Source organism: Gracilinanus agilis, chromosome 1, assembly GCF_016433145.1.
Source record: "Gracilinanus agilis isolate LMUSP501 chromosome 1, AgileGrace, whole genome shotgun sequence".
Lineage (NCBI taxonomy): Eukaryota > Metazoa > Chordata > Mammalia > Didelphimorphia > Didelphidae > Gracilinanus > Gracilinanus agilis.
The window spans coordinates 588,497,358-588,503,843 of NC_058130.1; positions in this window are offsets into that span (position 1 = coordinate 588,497,358).

Genomic DNA, 6,486 nt, shown 5'->3' on the forward strand with positions numbered 1-6,486 from the left:
TTTTTGTTTTTCTTACATTTTTAGAATGCCTAATTTTAATATCTATTCATAGAAGTCATTCTTATTTCCACTCAGAATTAAGTCATGAATTGAACATAGAAATTATAAAACTGAAAACTGTAACAGGATTCAGTATAGAGAGACAAAATTCTGTTGACATTGAAATGGCATAACTGAAATGAATGGAGACTGCATGTGTTAGTACTAATTTACTGATCCAAACTGGAGTTTGGAAGACAGAGCTCTAGGATTGGCTCTGCTATTGACTATGACCTTGGGTAATCTTTGTGCCACAATTCCTTTAATGTAAATATAATAAAGATAATATCTGGAATTTGTAACTCATAAGAATTAAGTAATAAAAGTAAAATTGATTTTAAAAACTAAGAACATATTATGAATCTATAAACAAAATAATAAATATATATTTTATAGTTATGTATATATGAGTAATATATAATTATATAGCATAGAAATATAAATAATATATTAACTATGTAACATTGTCATTCTATATGATATCATTATTTTCCCCCATATTGACTTGGTGACCATCTTAGGAAGGTACAAATCTAATACCCTTGGAAGCTACATTAAGGGGATAAAGGTTGGTGTTAATGTAGTGCAATAACACTCAACACTGGACATGTAAATAATCTCAATTCTGGAGACTACTGTTACAGTGAACAAAAGAATATTTTAATGAATTGGTCTTCAGAAAGAAAGTATTCTTATCCAAGCATCTCACCAAGCTTGGTTACTCTAAACTTTGCAGTTAGGTCTTTACTGAATACAGACTGCCATTCAGAAAGACCACCATAACCCTTTCTGCAAACGTGAAACTTCTAAGTATGAAGGAGAAGAGTTTCTTTCTCAGTTTTACCACTCCTTGAGGGGACATGGCATATTATTTTGATCCTGAAATGAAATGAGAGGCCTAGTGAACTTGGAGTCAGCAAGATCAGGATTTAAGTCCTGTCTCAAACCCCTCCTCGTTGTGTGATGCCAGGCAAGTCACTCAGCCTCTTGGACCATCAGTTTCAAGTGGTTGTACTCATTAATTTTTGAGATCCATTCTTTCTAGTTCTAAAACTTTGATATTTAGTTATTTCAGTGGCTGACTTTTTATAGGACTTTTAGGTTTGCAAAGTGCTTTATACAAATTATTTTCTTCCCCCAAACTATGTGTTGTGGTTATTATGGTTATTAACTCAATTTTGTAGTTGAGGAAACTGAAGACAAAACAATTAAGTGATTTGCCCATAGACACATAGCTAACAAGTTTAAGAAAAATTGAATAAAAACAGAAATCTTTCATTTTTAAGGCTAATCTTCCTTCCACTGGAATTTTCTTCCTTGCAACTAAGTTTTAAATGTTGAATTCTTCTGGAGTCACAAAAAGTATGGGGGAAACAATGTATCATATTTTTCAGAAAAAAATTATACTGTTTTAAATCCAACACTATGTGATTAAAAGTTTTCTCAACCTAGAATGTTGCCTGACTCTAGTAACTTTCTAGGAATCCTGGAGATAGCTATAAAGTTTTTGGGGTTTTTTTGGTTGTTGTTTTTCTAATTTCCCTAGATCCTGGATCCACTCAAAGCATTCTTGTCTTGGGTCACCACCATCTAGGACTTGTAATAGGTCCACTTAAGCTTGTATTATGGTTTCCCTTTTATTTTGACTTCGCCCAAATATTACATTTACAGTTATTTACATCTACCTTGTTTTCAAGTTGCTGTTTTAGCAACTTCACTTAACTGTTTTTGGATGGCTGGTTAATATGTGGACACCCTTATCTAAAAGCTATATAATGTCAACCTTCTGGAGCTTGTCTAACTATCCCTATCACACACCACCACACTAACTTATCCTCTTCTGTAGACATTCAATATCTATTCTCTTCTCAGTTTCTCTACAGATTTTTTAGGTGTCTCAGGAAAGTTATTATATGTCTCCTTTTGACTAATCTCAGATATTAAAGATATGTGGGAGCATTGTTATAATTTCATCATAGGTTTACTAAGGAGAGCAAAGTTGTAGGTAAAATAACAGTTCTTTATAGACAATACATATGTATTTATTCAGGTAGTTGAACTTTATTTGAAAAGACAATTTTAATCACTATACATTAACACTATGTAAATATATTTAAACATATGTACATATCCACATATATATATATATATTATGAAAGGGAATTCTTTATTCCCTTTGTCTATTTTGAGTTAATTAGTCAAGAACTTAAAGTACCCCTACTTAACAGTAAATAAGAGAGTTCACAAGTCACTTACTAGAAAAAGTTCACATCTCCAAAGGCCACAAGCATTGCCTTGTCCTGGGTAGTGCTAGGCAAATTGAGAAACTGTGCTTGGTTCTCATGAAGTGGGGGAGCTACAGGAAATGACATGGAAAAAGGATTATAAAAGGGGAGACCAAAAAGAAGATTCATTCATTCCTTGGCTCTTCAGCGAGGAGACTCTCTTGGAGGAGGATTCTCCAGGATTCTACACTGGAGGCTTGTTGGGTGAGAGACTGGATCTGAAGGAAGAGGCTTGGCTTGGAGGAACCCTTGCTGAAGACATTACTGGGACTCCTGGCTTAAGAGACTACCACCACTCCACATGGAGATCAGGACTGGAGGTGGGCTGGATGTCTTTGGACAGAAATTATAGGGTTCCTAGCTAGGTAATACTTTCTACTTCCTTCCTACATTTCTCTCTTTTACTATATTTATATAAAACTAAATTGTTAAGAGTGGCTAACAGACTCATTACTTAAGAATTTGTTTTATAAATGACAACCACAATCTTATTTTTTTAATTCTTATATTTAGTCAAACCAGTTTTAACTTTTACAATATACATATCCCTATATGTGTATATCTACTACCTTTTAGTCCAGACCTCTGGTTGGCAAACCCTCAGTGTGGAAATCATTTCCAGCAATGCGAATCAGTCACTTGTTTGCCACTTAAGAGTTACATGGTAAGGATGATTGGGTGGCTCTGTGGATAGAGCATCAGGCCTGGAGATGGAAGGTCTTGGATTCAAATTTGACCTCAGATGCTTCTTAACTGTGTGATCCCTGGCAAGTCACTTAACCACATTTGCCTAGCCCTTGCCCTTCTGTCTTAGAGCTGTCCCTAAGATGTATAATAAAGGTTAAAAAAAAGAGTTGCATGAAATATGGAGAAATGAAGTGGCATGCCCTTGGTCTCAGAGATAGAAGCTGAGACCAGGTTTTCTGATTCTGAGGTCAGTTCTCTATCCACTTTGCCATGGTACCAATTGTGGGCCAAGATCCTAGTGGAATTGGGGAGGCTTGTCTAAACTCTCCACATGTCCAATGTAAGGGACTTTTGTGAGCAAGGAAGGCAGGGAGTAAATCTTAGGTAGTTTAGTTTAAATTTCCCCCCAGGTGGACTGATCCAATACCAAGCCTTGGTTTTTTTCTGGACAATAAGAATATAAAAGTGGTTTTTAGAATTTGGCAGGGATCTCCTGACTCAAGGAACCATCTTTCTGGTGTGATGAGTAAAAATTCCTAGAGATTGGGCTCCAGGTAAGAAAAATCAATTCATTGGTTAAACTAGCAATAATTCATAAATTAATTGGTCCATGAACTCTCTCTGATCAAACAACTCATTCAGGGTCTTAAGTCGTTTTAAAAGCTCATTATTCAGCCCATCCCTAGATAGCCCAAGATATTGGGTGGATACCTAAATGAAGAGGTGGGATAATCTTTTCCAGTTCCTTACTGATCCCTTCAGGAAGAAGTGGGGCAAGGCACATACCTGACCACAGGATTCCAATATGCTTCCTGATCTGATGGAGGTCTGGTTAGGTTTGATTTCCATCATTTACATGACTAGAGGAATCAAGGACAAGGCCATGCCACCCCCATGGATATACATGGTTGGAACCAGATTTGTTTACCAGAAAAGATGAATATTAGATTCTCAATCTTAATTCTCCCAATTTTAGAGGTTTCTCTTGAGCAAGGAATATAAGGTACATTCATAGGTCTGTTGGGATAAAGATCTTCTTGCATGGGTTGATCACCTGAAAGGGAATTCAGGGACTGAGAGAATATGGGTGGAAGATTTAAAGATTAAGGTAGGAAGGATATAAAGAGAAAAAATAGACAAAGAGACACAGAATTCTTCAGCATCACATTCAGCCTGTCAGCTCCTCCTCAGATGGTGAGAGAGAGCATCAGACATTAGAACGGATTTTTATTGAGGTTTCAAGGTAAGGAGGATGTGGGATTGTCAATCAAACAGGTGGTATGATAGAAACATTAGCATCATATTGGCAATCAACAACAAGACAAAAGAATGGATACTAACACAATGGCATAGCCAGTGCCCAGACCAGAAGCTTATTTGGAAGTCCTTCTTCCTCCAGAGCCCTGGCATCATCTCATTTAGATGCTGAGTGTGTGTCTTTGACATGACAAAGAGGCTATTGAAACTGCACACCAGCCTTCCAGACTGCAGACAATAGGAGAGGTTTGAGTTCCACAAAATTTGAGCCCCCATTCAGTTTAAGGGTTCAGAAATCAATCATGTGAAATATTAGAAATATATCCATAAATCTGGTCCATGAACACTTTGCTCATTAGAGTCAGCTTTTGAATTCATTTTCTTCATGATTTGTTTATAACTGGAACCCTACAAAAGGAATGAGGGAAAGACTTAGAGAATTCAGTATTAAAAATCATAATGATAAAGTATTAAGAAAGATCTTTTGATTAAGAATAAATCTCAAACTTTTATCTGAATTTCTTTTTAACTGCCTCAGACACTGTTTTTACTTGGAAGTTTTGAAATAATTCTTTAAGTAAAAGAAGTCTTCATTTGAATCTTCAGGCTCTGCGTGTTCCATTGTACCAAATGTGGATCAGGGACTGTTATGGTGACTCTCCCATACACACATATAATACATGATTGCATATTATAAACTTAAATAATTTGATTTTTAAAAGAGTCTGTAATATTCAAAGATGGTCTCTGGATGCCTGACTTATGTAGTGGCAGTTTACATTCCTTTGCTGTGTTACATTTACTCCTTCTATCTAATATCACCTTTTGCTGCTTTTTTTATAGTGACTTAATGGGAAAGCATTCCCCCTGAGCAATGTCTGGCATTTTCCTGCCTGTGACACACGTGTAACCCAGATCAAATTGCTCACCAGCTCTAGGAGGGGTTGAGAAGAGAGTGGCAGACAATTTGGATCATATAACTTCAGAAAACTTATGTGGAAATATTATTACATGTAATTGGTTAAAGAAAATATCTTTGTAATAAAAACAAACAAATAAATAAATAAATGAAAGAAGCTTATTTATTCTTGCCTATGGAATCTGAGGTAGCATTTGCCATGTAAAAATCTCAAAAGAAAGCACTCTCCCTTGGTAATGATTTTTTATTTTCTTGTCTTCTCTGTGGATGTGGGAGCTGGAAGGGAGTGAGGGTATTTGGAACTGAAAAGAAAATAGAATTGAATTTTTGAAAAAGAGGAAAAAACAGTAAGAAAGCTCTATTTCAGTTTAAAACCCTGAAATGAATTACAACTCTCTTAGAAAAGTATCTGGGAAACTTGGAGCAGCAAAAAGCCTCCCTCAGTGGGCAAAAATCCCTTGTTGCTTTTCTCCCGTGACTGCTCTTTCTGGATCCTTAAGGAGAGAAATAGAAATTCTTTAACATGAGCTCAGAGGAAGCCCTTGAATCCTAGCCTTTCTGTCTACAGGGCCAGAGCTCTAATCCCTACACCAATACTGGTTGTTGGAAATTAATGATTTGTGAGTTCTGAAGTAGTTGCTTTAGAGTTCTCTGAGGACTCCAAAGCTCAATGACACAGTGGATAGAATGCAGGACCTGAAGTCAGGAAGACCCATCTAGCTATGTGATCCTGGATATGTCACTTAATTCTGTTTGCATCTGTTTCCTCTGTAAAAAATGAGGTAGAGCAGTGATTCCCAAAGGGGGTGCCACCACCCCCTGGTGGGTGCTCCAGAGATCCAGCAGGGCAGTGATGGCCACAGGTGCATTTATCTTTCCTATTAATTGCTATTAAAATTTTTTAAATTAATTTTCAGGGGGCTAAGTAATATTTTTTTCTGGAAAGGGGGCAGTAGACCAAAAAAGTTTGGGAACCACTGAGCTACAGAAACAAATAGAAAATCACTTCAGTATCTTTGCCAAGAAAAGCCCAGAGGAGTTCACAAAGAATCAGACCTGACTGAACAATAGAAATAGTAATAGGATGTAATTTCATTAATTTCATATATTAATTTCCATTAGTCTATTTAGAGAAATTGGGTTGGAGTTACTATAATGTCTGGCACTGTTTTCTCATTTTTTTTTCTTAAAATCTTAGAATCTAATTTTTCTTGAAAACAACTAAGTTAAGGTTTAGTGATTTTTTTTTTTTAGCATATGTGATTCAGGACTGATTTATTTCTCTGGCTCAGTGGTTGG